The 18,276-nt window shown below is 48.0% G+C and overlaps 1 protein-coding gene across 1 annotated transcript in view; it reads right to left on the reverse strand.

Moving 5' to 3' along the window:
• Positions 1 to 18,276, reverse strand: part of LOC124612896 — a 155,554-nt gene that overhangs the window by 13,700 nt on the left and 123,578 nt on the right. The gene's annotated exons all lie outside the window — the stretch shown is intronic.

The raw sequence follows: 18,276 nt of genomic DNA on the forward strand, positions 1-18,276 counted from the left end.
AAATGTTATTAGGAAGGCAAAAAGTATGTGGTATGCAGATAGAATAGCTAAGTCTCAGGATAAAATTAAAACCATATGGTCAGTCGTAAAGGAAGTGGCTGGTCTGCAGAGACAGGTTGAGGATATAGAATCAGTGCGTAGTGGGAATGTCCGTGTTACTGATAAGTCGCATATATGTACAGTATTTAATAATCACTTTCTGAATATAGAGGTGAACTAAATAGAAACCTAGTCCCAACAGGGAATCATATAGCGCTCTTAGAAAAAAGTGTTCCGAGACTGTTACCTGAAATGCCCCTCCATGATACTGACAAGAGGGAGATTGAGTTAATAATTAAATCACTAAAGACCAAGAACTCTCATGGATATGACGGGGTATCTAGCAGAATACTGAAGTATTGTTCTATGTATGTTAGCCCAGTACTTAGCCATATCTGTAACTTTTCCTTCAGGAGTGGTCGGTCTCCTGATCAATTAAAGTACTCGGTAGTGAAGCCACTTTATAAAAAGGGAGACATTGATAATGTTGACAATTTTAGACCTATTTCTATGCCATCGGTGTTTGCTAAAGTTATCGAGAAGGTTGTATATACAAGGTTACTGGAGCATTTAACTTCACATAATTTGCTGTCAAATGTTCAGTTTGGTTTTAGCAATGGTTTAACAACTGAAAATGTTATATTCTCTTTTCTCTGTGAGGTTTTGGGCGGATTAAATAAAAGGTTGCGAACGCTAGGTGTTTTCTTTGATTTAACAAAGGCTTTTGACTGTGTTGACCACAAAATATTACTGCAGAATTTGGACCATTATGGAGTAAGGGGAGTAGCTTACAATTGGTTCGCCTCTTACTTTAAGAACAGAAAGCAGAAGGTAATTCTCTGCAATATTGAGAGTGGTAGTGATGTTCAGTCCCAATGGGGCACTGTTAAGTGGGGCGTTCCCCAAGGGTCGGTGCTGGGGCCACTGCTGTTTCTTATTTATATAAATTATATGCCTTCTAGTATTACAGGTGATTCAAAAATATTTCTGTTTGCTGATGACACCAGCTTGACAGTGAAGGATCTTGTGTGTAATATTGAAACAGTATCAAATAATGTAGTTCATGAAGTAAGTTCGTGGCTTGTGAAATATAATTTGATGCTAAATCACAGTAAGACTCAGTTTTTACAGTTTCTAACTCACAATTCAACAAGAACCGATATTTTGATCAGACAGAATGGGCGTATTATAAGCAAGACGGAACAGTTCAAGTTCCTAGGTGTTCTGATAGATAGTAAGCTGTTGTGGAAAGCCCATATCCAGGATCTTGTTCAGAAACTAAATGCTGCTTTATTTACCATTAGAACAGTATCTGAAATAAGTGACACTTCAACACGAAAAGTAGTCTACTTCGCATATTTTCATACGCTTATGTCGTATGGTATTATTTTTTGGGGTAATTTTTCTGATTCAAAAAGGGTATTTTTGGCTCAAAAACGGGCTGTTCGAGCTATATGTGGCTTAAGTTCGAGAACCTCTTGTCAACCCCTATTCAATAGTATGGGAATTCTGACACTGCCCTCACAGTATATATTTTCTTTAATGTCGTTTGTTGTTAGCAATATTAGCCTATTCCCAAGAGTTAGCAGCTTTCACTCAGTTAATACTAGGCAGAAATCCAATCTGCATGTGGAATGCACTTCCTTGACTCTTGTGCAGAAAGGAGTGCAGTATTCTGCTGCATCCATTTTCAATAAGCTACCACAAGAACTCAAAAATCTTAGCAGTAGCCCAAACTGTTTTAAGTCTAAACTGAAGAGTTTCCTCATGGCTCACTCCTCCTATTCTGTCGAGGAGCTCCTGGAAGAGCTAAAAAATTAAGCAAATTCCAGTGTTACATTGTTGATTTTCTTTATTTAAACTTACGACTTGTCACCTGAATATGTTTTTTTTTTATATTTCATTTTATCTGTTTCTAATATTGTGTTATAATTTCATGTATTGACTCGTTCCATGACAATGGAGACTTCTCCTTAATTTGGTCCCACAGAACAATAAATAAATAAATAAATAAAATAAACAATGTGGCAAGGATACGATGTCGCCAAGTCGTGTCGTATGCTTTACATAAGTCAAAAAAGACTGTTCGGATGGCAGACTCGATGGACACAAGATTATCAGTGGTAGAGCGACCCTGGCGGAGGCCGCCCTGACATGGAGCCAGCAAGCCACGTGACTCCAGGACCCAACCCAACCGCCGACACACCATACATTCCAGCAGCTTACGAAAGAACGTCAGTGACGCTGATGGGCCAATAGCTATCCACATCAAGCAGGTTTTTACTGGGTTTGAGCACCAGAATTATGATGCTCTCGCGCCACTGCAATGGAAAGACGCCATCGCACCAGAGCCGGTTGAAGACGACAAGAAGATGTCGCTTGTGGTCAGATGAGAGATGTTTAATCATCTGCCTGTGGATGCGATCAGATCCAGGAGCTGTGTCAAGGCAATGTGCAAGGGCACTGAGAAGCTCCCATTCTCTACATGGGGCGTTATAGGATTCACTGCAGCATGTAGTGAGTGAGAGGACGTTCCCTTCCAGCCGCTGTTTGAGTGTGTGAAAGGCTGGGGGTAATTCTCCGATGCAAAGGCTCCAGCTAAGTGCTCACCAATCACGTTTGCATTGGTGCATAACTCGTCATTTATGGTAACACCGGGGACAGCTGTTGGGGCCTGGTACCCGAAAAGATGTTTGATCTTTGTCCAGACTTGGGAAGGTAACATGTGGCACCCAACGGTGGAGATATATCTCTCCCAACACCACTCCTTCCATTGTTTGACAAGGCAGCAAACACGGGCACGGAACCGTTAAAAGGCTATGAGGTACTCCAGGAAAGGGTGTCGCTTACGCCACTGTAGAGCTCGCCGACGCTCCTTAATTGTTTCAGCGACTTCCAGTGACTGCCTTACACCTCGGGCACCCCAAAGCGTGGGGGATCACATTTTCTGCCGCAGAAACAATTGTGCTAGTCACCTGCTCAACCATCACATCGATGTTACCGTGTGGGGGAGATTCAGCGGTGACAGCAGAGGTGAAAGTTCCCCAGTCCGCCAAGTTCAAAGCCCATCTGGGCAGACGTCCGTGTGCCTGACGCTGGGGCAGTGGTCATTACCACACAGGTCATCATGTGCTCTTCAGTGGATAGATGGGAGAAGTCCTGAGCTGCAAATTGATAAATCAATGGCCGAGTAACTACCATGAGCCACACGGAAGTGTGTGGTGGCCCCAGTATTTAAGAGGCAGAGGTCGAACTGAGACAGTAAAGTTTCGACATCTCTGCCTCAGCCAGTAAGCATGGTACCACCCCACAAGGGGTTATGGGCATTAAAATCTCCCAGAAGTAGGAAAGGCTTAGGGAGTTGATGAATCAGTGCAGACAGTTATTTTCTGTGTTGTCCTTATTCTGACAGCCGCAGCGCCAAGAGGGGTTTGAAGGGGGCACATGTTCCTTACAGCTGAGTTTAGGACATAAACGCAAACTCCACCTGACGCTCTATTATAGTCACTACGGTTCCTGTGTAATATCCCTTATAGCCGCGGAGGGCAGGGGTCGCATTGTTGAGAACCATTTTCCTGGAGGGCAATGCAGAAAGCAAGTGTAAAGCTTAACAGTTGCCGTAGCTCAGCCAGGCAGTAGAAAAAACCGCCACAATTCCACTGGAGGATGACATCATGAGACTGAGAAGGCATGGAACATACAATGAGGCAGTTTACGCCTCAGAGTCACCTGCTGCCACCGATTTATTGCCTGAGCAGTCCATATCCATTGTGTCCGAGAGTCTGGCGAGATCTAGGTCCTCAGCGGACGCCAAAATCTCCACTCCGTCCTCAGCCGCAGAGCTTGTAGGTAGCGGTGGTGTGGGTGCCACCGCAATTTCCTTTGTCTTAGGGGTTTTCGTTATGGATTTCTCTCGCTGTTCCTTGGGTTTCCCTTGCTGGGAGGACTTCACTGGCTCAGTCTCCAAGACTGAGGATGAGCGTAAAGCCCTATGACCAGTTGCTTTTGGGCTCTTCAGCCACTGGTGGGTGTTGTCTTTCCCACCAGAAGAATCCTGGAGAGGGAGTGACCCAAGGGACCCCTTCCTAGCAAGAGAAGCCGAAGACGACTTACGCTTCTCCGGCTTAGAAGTGGGGACAGACGTCCTCGATGGTTACCGAATTAGTTGGTGTGGGAGCAACAGGTAGGGAAATGCCCCCCGCCATCAAGGAAGCAGGTGTAGTTATCTGGCTCTGAGAGGTGACTGTGGCTGGTGGAGCTGATGGTGCCAGAACTGTTGTAGCAGCTGCATAAGATGATGTCATACGTACAGGATGCATGCATTCAAATTTTCTCTTAGCCTCAGTTTAGGTCAGTCGGTCCAGGGTTTTCATGATTTTCCTTTCTTTCTGGAGAATCCTGCAGCCTGGCGAGCAAGGCGAATTATGCTCTAAGCAGTTGACACAGGTGGGAGGCAGGGCACAGAGTATTGAGATGTGATGGGTGTCCGCAATCTCGTCAGGTGACGCTGGAAGTACAGCAGGAAGACATATGGCTGAACTTCCAGCACTTAAAGCACCGCTTCGGGGGAAGGGATATAGGGCTTTACATCACAGCAGTAGACCATCACCTTGACATTCTCGAGCCATGTATCACCCTCAAAGGCCAAGATGAAAGCACCGGTGGCAACCTGATTATCCCTTGGACCCTGGTGGACATGCCGGATGAAATGCACACAGCATCGCTCTAAATTGGTGTGCAGCTCATTGTCAGACTGCAAAAGAAGATCCCTGTGAAATGATGCTCAGGACCATAATTAAGCTCTTATGGGCCATGATGGTTACAGAAACACCCCCAGCTTGTCACAAGCGAGTAACTCCCGTGACTGGGCAGAGGATACTGTTTTGATCAAGACTGACCCAGATCTCATTTTTGATAAGCCCCCCATCTCCCCGAACTTGTCCTCTAAATTCTCAACAAAAAACTGAGGCTTCATTGTCATGAAAGATTCCCCATCAGCTCTCGAACATACAAGGTACTGGGGCAAATAAGATCCGCTGCCATCCTTAGCCTGACGTTCCTCCCATGGTGTGGCCAGGGACGGGAATGATTTGAGGTCATACTTCTGTGTGTTGAATTGAGCTCGTGATCGCTTAGAGACTGCTGGTGTTTCACCACCAGCTTTCCTATTTGTGAGAAAATATCTCTTTTTCTCTATATGAAACAGGGAGAAATGCATTTTTTGAGAGATTTAAAATTGATATAAGACATAGCATTTGTAGGTGACATAACAATCCATTTCAACAACTTTGATTTGTCATTACATGGCAAGGGGCAGTTAATAAGAGATGTGCACGACTCCTTTAAAACTACCTGAAGGTACCCATTTTGGCAAGCCAAGACAAAGCAGCTTATCACGATTTGAAACAAGATTATGAGAGCTCACCATTTTGGAAATGGAAATGAAATTATTCAGCACTCTTCAGTTTCACCCGATGATCTGTCAGTCAGTCCAGTTAGAAGTTACAGGGTTGCAAAACTGAACTACACTGAAAGCCAGAAAAGGGGAATTTTTTCATCGTGGTATCATTATTACAGAAAACATGTTTACCAGGCTGCACAAAAATACCACACACATCAAGTGGATTTTTGGGTCTACATATTCTTCTCAGCTGCTTTTCACAATAATGTTCCAGAGTTTGCCCCTCAGTCCACAAGATCCGGGCGGTCGCAGAGGGTGGGCTTACTGGTAGTTGGGAGCTCCAACGTCAGGCGCGTAATGGGGCCCCTTAGGGATATGGCAGCAAGAAAGGGGAAGAAAACGAATGTGCACTCCGTGTGCATACCGGGGGGAGTCATTCCAGATGTGGAAAGGATCCTTCCGGATGCCATTAAGGGTACAGGGTGCACCCATCTGCAGGTGGTCGCTCATGTCGGCACCAATGATGTGTGTCGCTATGGATCGGAGGAAATCCTCTCTGGCTTCCGGCGGCTATCTGATTTGGTGAAGACAGCCAGTCTCGCTAGCGGGATGAAAGCAGAGCTCACCATCTGCAGCATCGTTGACAGGACTGACTGCGGACCTTTGGTACAGAGCCGAGTGGAGGGTCTGATTCAGAGGCTGAGACGGTTCTGCGACTGTGTGGGCTGCAGATTCCTCGACTTGCGCCATAGGGTGGTGGGGTTTCGGGCTCCGCTGGATACGTCAGGAGTCCACTACACGCAGCAAGCAGCTACACGGGTAGCAGGGGTTGTGTGGTGTGGACTGGGCGGTTTTTTAGGTTAGATGGCCTTAGGCAAGTACAGAAAGGGCAGCAGCGTCAAATGGTGCGGGGCAAAGTCAGGACATGCGGGGGCCAAGCAGCAATCGGTATTGTAATTGTAAACTGTTGAAGCTGCATTGGTAAAGTACCGGAACTTGAAGCGCTGATAGAAAGCACCGAAGCCGAAATCGTTATAGGTACGGAAAGCTGGCTGAAGCCAGAGATAAATTCTGCCGAAATTTTTACAAAGGCACAGACGGTGTTTAGAAAGGATAGGTTGCATGCAACCGGTGGTGGCGTGTTTGTCGCTGTTAGTAGTAGTTTATCCTGTAGTGAAGTAGAAGTGGATAGTTCCTGTGAATTATTATGGGTGGAGGTTACACTCAACAACCGAGCTAGGTTAATGGTTGGCTCCTTTTACCGACCTCCCGACTCAGCAGCACTAGTGGCAGAACAACTGAGAAAATTTGGAATACATTTCACATAAATTTTCACAGCATGTTATAGTCTTCGGTGGAGATTTAAATTTACCAGATATAGACTGGGACACTCAGATGTTTAGGACAGGTGGTAGGGACAGAGCATCGAGTGACATTATACTGAGTGCACTATCCGAAAATTACCTCGAGCAATTAAACAGAGAACCGACTCGTGGAGATAACATCTTGGACCTACTGATAACAAACAGACCCAAACTTTTCGACTCTGTAAGTGCAGAACAGGGAATCAGTGATCATAAGGCCGTTGCAGCATCCCTGAATATGGAAGTTAATAGGAATATAAAAAAATGGAGGTAGGCTTATCTGTTTAGCAAGAGTAATAGAAGGCAGATTTCAGACTACCTAGCAGATCAAAATGAAAATTTCTGTTCCGACACTGACAATGTTGAGTGTTTATGGAAAAAGTTCAAGGCAATCGTAAAATGCGTTTTAGACAGGTACGTGCCGAGTAAAACTGTGAGGGACAGGAAAAACCCACCGTTAGGAAACTACTGCGAAAGCAAAGAGAGCTTCACTCCAAGTGTAAACGCAGCCAAAACCTCTCAGACAAACAGAAGCTAAACGATGTCAAAGTTAGCGTAAGGAGGGCTATGCGTGAAGTGTTCAGTGAATTCGAAAGTAAAATTCTATGCACCGACTTGACAGAAAATCCTAGGAAGTTCTGGTCTTACGTTAAATCAGTAAGTGGCTCGAAACAGCATATCCAGACACTCCGGGATGATAATGGCATTGAAACAGAGGATGACACGCGCAAAGCTGAAATACTAAACACCTTTTTCCAAAGCTGTTTCACAGAGGAAGACCGCACTGCAGTTCCTTCTCTAAATCCTTGCACAAACGAAAAAATGGCTGACATCGAAATAAGTGCCCAAGGAATAGAAAAGCTACTGGAATCACTCAACAGAGGAAAGTCCACTGGACCTGATGGGATACCAATTCGATTCTACACAGAGTACGCGAAAGAACTTGCCCCCCCTTCTAACAGCCGTGTAGCGCAAGTCTCTAGAGGGATGGAAGGTTCCAAATGATTGGAAAAGAGCACAGGTAGTCCCAGTCTTCAAGAAGGGTCGTCGACAAGATGCGCAAAACTATAGACCTATATCTCTGACGTCTATCTGTTGTAGAATTTTAGAACATGTTTTTTGCTCACGTATCATGTCATTTTTGGAAACCCAGAATCTACTCTGTAGGTATCAACATGGATTCTGGAAACAGTGATCATGAGAGACCCAACTCGCTTTATTTGTTCATGACACCCAGAAAATATTAGATACAGGCTCCCAGGTAGATGCTATTTTCCTTGACTTCCAGAAGGCGTTCGATACAGTTCCGCACTGACGCCTGATAAACAAAGTAAGAGCCTAAGGAATATCAGACCAGCTGTGTGGGTGGATTGAAGAGTTTTTAGCAAACAGAACACATCATGTTGTTATCAATGGAGAGACGTCTACAGACGTTAAAGTAACCTCTGGAGTGCCACAGGGGAGTGTTATGGGACCACTTCTTTTCACAATATATATAAATGACCTAGTAGAGAGCGTCGGAAGTTCCATGCGGCTTTTCGCAGATGATGCTGTAGCATACAGAGAAGTTGCAGCATTAGAAAATTGTAGCAAAGTGCAGGAAGATCTGCAGCGGATAGGCACTTAGTGCAGGGAGTGGCAACTGACCCTTACCATAGACAAATGTAATGTATTGCGAATACATAAAAAGAAGGATCCTTTATTGTATGATTATATGATAGCGGAACAAACACTGGTAGCAGTTGCTTCTGTAAAATATCTGGGAGTAGGAGTGCGGGACGATTTGAAGTGGAATGATCATATAAAATTAATTGTTGGTAAGGCGGGTACCAGGTTGAGATTCATTGTGAGAGTCCTTAGAAAATGTAGTCAATCAACAAAGGAGGTGGCTTACAAAACACTCGTTCGACCTATACTTGAGTATTGCTCACCAGTGTGGGATCCGTACCAGATCGGGTTAACGGAGGAGATAGAGAAGATCCAAAGAAGAGCGGCGCATTTCGTCACAGGATTATTTGGTAACCGTGATGGCGTTACGGAGTTGTTTAGCAAACTCAAGTGGCAGACTCTGCAAGAGGGGCGCTCGCATCGCGGTGTAACTTGCTTGCCAGGTTTCGAGAGGGTGCGTTTCTGGATGAGGTATCAAATATATTGCTTGCCCCTACTTATACCTCCCGAGGAGATCACGAATGTAAAATTAGAGAAATTCGAGCATGCACGGAGGCTTTCTGACAGTCGTTCTTCCCGCGAACCATACGCGACTGGAACAGAAAAGGGAGGTAATGACAGTGGCACGTAAAGTGCCTTCCGCCACACACCGTTGGGTGGCTTCCGGAGTATAGATGTAGATGTAATGAAAAGGATAACAACCATGGAATGGAATGATGGAAATCCAGGATGGAACAATGACAATGTTATGTAAAGGGCAGATTGTTACTCATTATATGGGGCAGATGTTAAGTTGCAGACAGCCACAACAAAAAGACTGCTAAACAAGTGAGATTTTGGCCAAAAGAAAAGGCATAAAACACACACACACACACACACACACACACACACACACACACACTACTGCCTCTGGCTGCCGAGGCCGGTCTGTGAGCACATGCACGATTCGAGAAGCACTGTGGGTGACAGATGGAAGGATGGGTAAGTATAGCAGGGTAGGGGTGTGAGACAGTAAACTGCTGCCTGTGGGAGCATACGGGACAGGATCGAGACAAAGTATGGCACCTAAGTGCAGTCGGGAGGTTAGATGGGTTGGGGTGGGGGAAAGTGGAACAGGAGAGAGGTAAAAAGACTGTGGGTGCATTGGTGAACACAACACTGTGTAGTGCTGGAGTGGGAACAGCGAAGGGGATAGGTAGGTGAAGGACAGTAACCAATGAAGGCCAAGAGGTTATGAGAACACAGGATGTATTGCAGGGAGATTTCCCACCTGAACATTTCAGAAAAGCTCATGTTGGTAGGGAGCATCCAGATGACACAGGCTGTGAAGCTGCCACGGAAGTGAGGAACGTTGAGTTGGACAGTGTGCTCAGCAATTGGGTGGTCCAGCTGTCACTTGGCCAATCTGTCAGTGACCATTTATGCGGACAGACAGCTTGTTGGTTGTCGTGCCCACGTAGAATGCAGCACAGTGGTTGCAACATAGCTTGTTGATATTACAACTGCTTTCCGGTCTATTACAGGAATATGATCCATGATGCAAGGAGATGGAAGTAGGGGTGGAGTAGATATGGATGAGATGTTGTGTATGTTTATTAGGCAGTAGAATACTGCTGTGGCACTGCGGGAGGGGTGGGGAAGGTAGTGGGTACGATATTCTGCATTTCAGGGCATAACGAGAGGTAGCTGAAACCCTGGTGGAGAATGTGATTTGGTTGCTCCAGTCCTGGGTAGTATTGAGCCACAAGGGGAATGCTCCTTTGTGGCAGGACAGTGGGGGCTTTAGGAGGTAGTGGGTGATTGGAGAGATAAGGCACAGGAGATCTGTTTCTGTACAATGGTGGTGGTGGTGGTGGTGAGGGTGGGGGGGAAGAGGGGGGGGGGGTAATTTCAGAATTTCAGTCTATGATGGCCTCAGTGAAGTCCTTGGCATATTTGAAGAGGAACTGCTCATCACTACAGATGCGACAGCCATGGGTGGTTAAGCTGTATGGAAGGGACTACTTCATATGGAATGGGTGGCAGCTGTCGAAATGAAAGCCATCTTTGAGGTGGTGGTCAACATCAAAGAAGGTGGCTTCTTGTGTTGAGGAGGACCAGGTGAGGTAAATGGGGGACAAAGTGCTGAGGTTCTGGAAGAATATGTATAGGGTGTCCTCACCCTTGATACAGATCATTAAGATGTCATCAATGAATCTGAACTACGTGAGGGATTTAGAATTCTGGCTGATTAGGAAAGTGTCCTCTAGATGGCCCATGAGTAGGTAGACATAGGATGGTGCCATGTGTGTGCCCACTGCTGTACCATGAACATGTTTCTAGGTGATGCCTTCAAAGGTGAAGTAATTGTGGGGGTGAGGATACAGTTGGTCAAAGTGATAAGGAAGGAGGTTGTAGATTGAGAATCCATCAGGCACTGTGAAAGGTAATATTCAACAGTGATAGGGCCACGGACATTAGAAACATTAGTTTAAAGGCAGATGGCATCAATAATGAAGAGTAGGGTACTGTGTGTTGAAGGATCAGGAACTGTGGAGTGTCGGTGGAGGAAAAGGTGTGTGTCTTATGTAGGAGAGTAGGTTCGGGTGTTGGTCTATGAGAGCAGGGATTCTCTACGTGGAGGCACAGCAAACAAACAATAGTGTTTCCTGGGTGGTCAGTTTATGGACTTTAGGAAGCATATAAAAGGTAGGAGTACAGGGAGATGTATTGATGTGGGGGGAGGGGGGGGGGCAGGGAGGTGGACTAACTATGGGGAGAGGTTCTGCAACAGGCCTGAGAATTTGAGGAGAGACTGGAGGTCCTGTTGGATATTTGGAATGGGTTCACTGTGGCAGGGTTAGTAGGTGAACAAATCTGATATTAAGTCGGGACAGGTTTTAGATGGTGGACTGCAGTTCTTTCTGCAGATGTAAGGTTACCTAGTATGTTGAAGGATATGGGGAATGATGGTGAGGCAAGGTATGAGGTTAAGAAATATTGGAATATCACCTATGAAAGCAGTAGTGTGATGTAAAAGCTAAGCTGCAACCACTGTGCTCTGTTCTATGTGGGTATGACAACCAACAAGCTGTCTTATCTGCATGAGTGGCCACTCACAAACTGTGGCTGAGAGTCAGCTGGACCTCCCAGTTGCTGTCCAACATAACATTCTTAACTTCAGTGATTGTTTCACAGCCTGTGCCTTCTGGCTCCTTCCTCTCCAATATATGCTACATTCCTGTAACCCCTGGCCTCAACGTTCATTAACCACTGTCCTTCACCCTCCTATCCCCTTCCCTGCTCCCACCCCAACACTACATAGCCTTCTATTCAACCAATGCATGCACAATCTTCTTACTTTCTCCTTTTCTGCCTTCTCCCACCTCTCGTCCCCCACCTACCCTCCCAATTGCACCTAGCTGCCCTACCCTATCTCCACCAGGATCAACCTCCTCCATACCCCCCCCCCCCCCCCACCCATGTTGCTTCTCCCATCATGTGCAACTGTTTAGTCTGTACTCGAAAGCCAGAGACACTGTGTGTGTGTGTGTGTGTGTGTGTGTGTGTGTGTGTGTGTGTGGGTGCGCGTGTGTGTGTGTGTGTGTGTGTGTGTGTGTGTGTGTGTGTGTGGGTGCGCGTGTGTGTGTGTGGGTGCGCGTGTGTGTGTGTGGGTGCGCGTGTGTGTGTGTGGGTGCGCGTGTGTGTGTGTGTGGGTGCGCGTGTGTGTGTGTGGGTGCGCGTGTGTGTGTGTGTGTGGGCGTGTGTGTGTGTGTGGGCGCGTGTGTGTGTGGGCGCGTGTGTGTGTGGGCGCGTGTGTGTGTGGGCGCGTGTGTGTGTGGGCGCGTGTGTGTGTGGGCGCGTGTGTGTGTGGGCGCGTGTGTGTGTGGGCGCGTGTGTGTGTGGGCGCGTGTGTGTGTGGGCGCGTGTGTGTGTGGGCGCGTGTGTGTGTGGGCGCGTGTGTGTGTGGGCGCGTGTGTGTGTGGGCGCGTGTGTGTGTGGGCGCGTGTGTGGGGGCGCGTGGTGTGTGTGTGTGTGTGTGTGTGTGTGTGTGTGTGTGTGTGTGTGTGTGTGTGTGTGTGTGTGTGGGCGTGTATGAAGCCGTGTGTGTGGGCACGCGCGCATTTTGTGCTTGCATGAATGATTTCTCTACTGTAGAAGAAGGTCTTTTGGCGAAAAGCTCACTTGTTTAAAAGTCCTTTTGTTGTGCCTGCCTTGGACTCAACATAGCCGCTATGTGGTGTGTAGTACTCTAGCCTTTTCATGACACTGTCGGAAACCAAGGAATGATTTTTTTTTTTAGGATGCAACAATGAAAAGCAGCCACCACCTTAACACTGTGAACACTTTGATGCCTGATATTTCAGTTCTTGTTCTGAAAAGAAAATGTCAGCTATCAGAAGCCCAATAAATGTATCCTACTTCTATTAGAACAGTTGTTTGTTTATATCCTTAACTTCCTATTTGCCTGAGGTAGCAAGACACTTCAATGTAGCAATTAAGAGTATGAGAGTGGTGATCATTCAAGGTGCTTTAGGCAGATCAAAATGCTTGCACTCTGTCAAAATAACACACAAACTCTGGGTATTTATTTATTTTAAAAGAGTACATTAGAGTACAAGTCTGTAAGGAATAGGCAGACATCTATCCAGACCGTCACACAGGAATTCCAAACCGCATCAAGATCCGGTGAACGTCACCTGCCAGCGTGCGTTGTACCAACAGTAAAATTCGGAGGCGGTGGTGTTATGGCGTGGTCGTGTTTCGCATGGAGAGGGCTTGCACCCCCTTATTGCTTTGTGTGACACTATCAAAGCACAGGCCTACATTGATGTTTTAAGCACCTTCTTGATTCCCACTGTTGAAGAGCAATTTGGGGATGGCGACTGCATCTTTCAACACGATCGAGCACCTGTTCATAAAACACAGCCTGTGGTGGAGTGGTTACCTGACAATAACATTCCTGTAATGGACTGGCCTGCACAGAGTCCTGACCTGAATCCTACAGAACACCTTTGGGATGTTTTGGAATGCCTACTTCGTGCCAGGCCTCACCGACAAACGCCAACACCTCTCCTCAGTGCAGCACTCCATAAGGATGGGCCAACACCATATTGAATTCCAGCATTACCGATGGAGGGCGCCACGAACTTTTAAGTCATTTTCACCCAGATGTCCAGATACTTTTCATGGCACATGTAAGATACACATTGCCAAAATATGCTGAATTGAAAGTGGAACACCATAAACTTCACAGAGTGGTGGATTCTCCTGCCAAAGGAGGAAGCCACGTGTTAAAGGCCACATGTTTGACATGCAGTCTAGTAAGCAGAACCTCCTTCCAGTGGTGAGGCTGACAAGAAGTTGGCCATGCCTGTATGGTCGATCTGAGCGACTGCAGTTTACTTTCTGTCCCTAGCAACCATTCAGTCACCCACTGATGCATTATGCATCTGTCACAAAATTAGAAGATGGTGTGCAATGGAATGGGACACTGATGGGCAGCACCATCCCTACAAGCTTTCTTGTCGGCCGTGTCTTTTCCCCTGTATCCCAATGTGGCCAGGTACCCAGCAAAAGATAACCACCTTGCCAAGGTGTTGGAGCTGCTGTAAGGAGTCATGGATGAGATGAATCATTTTTTTTTTTTGTGGTTTTAGGGCGCACAACTTCAATGGTCATTAGCGCCCTGACTACTCTAAGAATGCACCGCGAGGCACAAGTTGACCACAACAACTAAAAGGGAAAACACGATAAAAGACAGACTGACAGGCATAGGATTAAAAAACAGCATCATCAAATGTCCTTAGCGAGGTGTGTCAAATTGATAAAACGAAGAACACGAGCAGCTGCTCGTGGGTCATCCGCTAAAATGGCATCGAAAGTATTTGGCAGGTTAAGATCGAGGCGCAGTGTGTTAAGATCTGGACAGGACATTAAAATGTGTCTAACCGTCAGCAAGTGCCCACATGGGCAGAACGGCGCCGGCGCAGCCGTCAGCAGATGGCGATGGCTGAACCGGCAGTGTCCAATTCTTAACCGGGCTAAAACGACCTCCTCCCGCCGAGAAGGGCGTGAGGAGGACGTCCAAGCCACGGGAAGAGGTTTTAAGGCCCGAAGCTTGTTGTCGGTAAGTGCAGCCCAATCGGCATGCCACAGAGATAAGATGCGCCGACAAATCACCCTGCTAAAATCGGACGAAGGGACGCAACAAGAAGCTGTTCGAGGCTGGAGGACCGCAGCCTTGGCCGCGGCATCTGCAGCTTCGTTCCCAGGGATACCGACATGGCCCGGAACCCACATAAAGCTAACTGGAGAACCGACGTCCACCAGCTGCTGAAGAGAGCGTTGGATCCGGTGTACGAAAGGGTGAACCGGGTACGGATCACTGAGGCTCTGGATGGCGCTCAGGGAATCTGAGCAGATGACATAAGCAGAATGTCGGTGGCGGCAGATGTAAAGAACAGCCTGGTAGAGGGCAAAGAGCTCAGCTGTGAAGACCGAACAATGGCCATGGAGACGGTATTTGAAACTTTGTGCCCCGACAATAAAGGAACACCCGACCCCGTCATTGGTCTTAGAGCCATCTGTATAAATGAAAGTCATGTCGATGAACTTCGAACGAAGTTCCAAAAAACGGGAGTGGTAGACCGAACCGGGGGTGACCTCTTTTGGGAGCGAGCTGAGGTCAAGGTGAACGCGGACCTGAGCCTGGAGCCAAGGTGGCGTGCGGCTCTCGCCCACTCGAAAGGTTGCAGGGAGGGAAAAAGTAAGGTGTTGAAGGAGGCGACGAAAGCGAACGCCAGGGGGTAGCAGGGCAGAGACATACAACCCGTATTGACGGTCAAGAGAGTCGTCAAAAAAGGAACGATAAGACGGATGGTCGGGCATTGACAGTAGCCGACAGGCATACCGACAAAGCAGTATATCGCGCCGGTAGGTGAGTGGCAATTCGCCAGCGTCAGCATGAAGACTCTCTACGGGACTGGTATAAAATGCTCCGATCGCAAGTCGTAAACCCCGATGTTGTATGGAGTTGAGGCGGCGTAAGATGGATGGCCGTGCAGAGGAGTATACGAAGCTCCCATAATCCAGCTTGGAGCGGACGATCGACCGATATAGACAAAGTAGGACGGTTCGATCCGCTCCCCACGACAGACCACTGAGAACACGGAGGACATTTAAAGAACGGGTACAACGGGCGGCCAAATATGACACATGTGGAGACCAGCTAAGTTTCCTGTCAAATGTAAGGCCTAAAAATTTGGTTGTCTCCACGATTGGGAGAGCAACGGGACCGAGTCTTAAGGACGGTGGGAGAAACTCTTTGTATCGCCAGAAGTTAATACAGACCGTCTTCTCGGCAGAAAAACGGAAGCCATTGGCGACACTCCAGGAGTAAAGACGGTCAAGAGAACGCTGAAGACAGCGCTCCAGGACACGTGTACACTGCGAGCTGCAATAGATGGTAAAATCGTCCACGAAAAGGGAGCCTGATACATCAGCTGGGAGGCAATCCATTATTGGATTGATCGCGATGGCGAAGAGAGCGACGCTCAAAACTGAGCCCTGTGGCACCCCATTCTCCTGGTGAAAGGTGTCGGACAGGACAGAACCCACACGTACCCTGAACTGTCGATCCATTAAAAAGGAACGAATAAAAAGAGGGAGGCGACCGCGAAGGCCCCATGTATGCATGGTGCGGAGGATGCCCGCCTTCCAACAGGTGTCGTAAGCCTTCTCCAAATCAAAGAAGACAGCCGCGGTCGGGCGCTTCCGCAAGAAATTATTCATAATGAAGGTCGACAAGGTAACCAGATGGTCAACAGCAGAGCGGCGCCTACGAAATCCACATTGTACATTGGTAAGTAGGCGTCGAGACTCGAGCAGCCAAACCAATCGAGAGTTAACCATTCGCTCCATCACTTTACAGACACAGCTGGTAAGCGAGATAGGTCGATAACTGGAAGGCAAGTGCTTGTCCTTCTCCGGCTTAGGAATCGGGACAACAATAGACTCGCGCCAGCATGCGGGAACATGTCCCTCAATCCAGATGCGATTGTATGTACGAAGAAGAAAACCTTTACCCGCAGGAGAAAGGTTCTTCAGCATCTGAATATGAATAGAATCTGGCCCTGGAGCAGAGGACCGTGATCGGCCAAGTGCGTTTTCGAGTTCCCGCATGGTGAATGGGGCATTATAACTTTCACAAGTCGAGGAGCGGAAGTTAGGTGGCCTAGCCTCCTCTGCCTGTTTGCGGGGGAGGAAGGCAGGGTGGTAATGAGCGGAGCTCGAAACCTCTGCGAAAAAGCGGCCGAAGGCATTGGAGACAGCCTCAGGGGCCACAAGGACGTCATTCGCGACCTTCAAGCCAGAAACTGGTGAGTGGACCTTAGTGCCAGATAGCCGGCGCAGGCTACCCCAGACAACAGAAGAAGGAGTAAAACTGTTGAAGGTGCTTGTGAAAGCAGCCCAGCTGGCTTTCTTGCTTTCTTTGATAATACGACGACACTGAGCACGTAATCTTTTATAATTGATACAATTCGCCACTGTAGGGTGGCGTTTAAAAGTGCGTAAAGCACGTCGACGAGCACGTAAAGCGTCTCTACATGCTGCGGTCCACCAGGGGACCGGTACGCGACGTGGAGAAGAAGGAGGGTGAGGGATAGAATATTCAGCAGCAGCGAGAATGACTTCCGTGAGGTGTGCGACCTGACGATCGCAGCTTGTAAAGGTTTGATCCTGAAAGGTCGCCCTGGAAGAGAAGAGCCCCCAGTCTGCCTTGGAGATGGTCCAATTAGAGAAGCACGGAGAGGGGGTATGCTGCAGGAGATGGATAACACACAGGAAGTGGTCGCTCGAATATGTATCAGAAAGTGCATACCACTCAAACCGGCGTGCAAGTTGGGGAGTACATATAGAGAGGTCTAAATGGGAATAGGTGTGAGATGTGTCCGAAAGAAAAGTAGGGGCGCCAGTATTGAGGCAGACAAGATCGAGCTGGTTGAAAAGGTCTGCTAACAAGGAGCCCCTCGGGCAGGATGCTGGAGAGCCCCAAAGGGGATGGTGGGCATTGAAGTCTCCAGTTAACAAAAATGGTGCAGGTAGCTGAGCAATAAGTTGCATCACGTCTGCCCTGGTAACGGCAGATGACGATGGAGTGTAAACGGTACAAAAGGAAAACGTAAAAGTGGGGAGAGTAATGCGGATGGCAACTGCCTGCAGGCCGGTGTGCAACGTGATGGGATCGTAGTAAATATCATCCCGGACCAGCAACATAACCCCTCCATGAGCTGGGATACCTACCACAGGGGGTAGGTCAAAACGCACAGAGGTGTAGTGTGCCAAGGCAATTTGATCGCATGGGCGTAGCTTCGTTTCCTGGAGGGCTACGACAAGCGGACGGTGCAAGCGGAGCAGCAACTTCAAGTCCTCTCGGTTGGAGCGAATGCTGCGAATATTCCAGTGAATAAGTGCCATCGTAAGAAAAGAAAGATGAGAGAAGTGGTCACCTCGAAGGCCGCTTAGGGCCTGGCTTCGAGCGAGCACTGCCGCCGCTATCAGTAGGCGGACAGTCATCGTCCATTGGGTCTATAGGGTCATCGGCCATCTCGGGAGGATGGCCGGGAGGGGGAGCTTCCTCCGCCAGTGAACGGCCAGATGTACGGCGACCAGCGGTGCGGCCAGGCGAAACGGATGACGGCCTGGGGCGGCAGCCGCTGGGTGGCGCAAGAGAAGAAATGCGCCGTGGCGGGGAAGGAGAACTGTGCTTCCTATGCGCCTTTTTGGAAGGACGTGTAGTGGAAGTACCGGTCGAAGGCTGGG

Source organism: Schistocerca americana, chromosome 4, assembly GCF_021461395.2.
Source record: "Schistocerca americana isolate TAMUIC-IGC-003095 chromosome 4, iqSchAmer2.1, whole genome shotgun sequence".
NCBI classification, from domain to species: domain Eukaryota; kingdom Metazoa; phylum Arthropoda; class Insecta; order Orthoptera; family Acrididae; genus Schistocerca; species Schistocerca americana.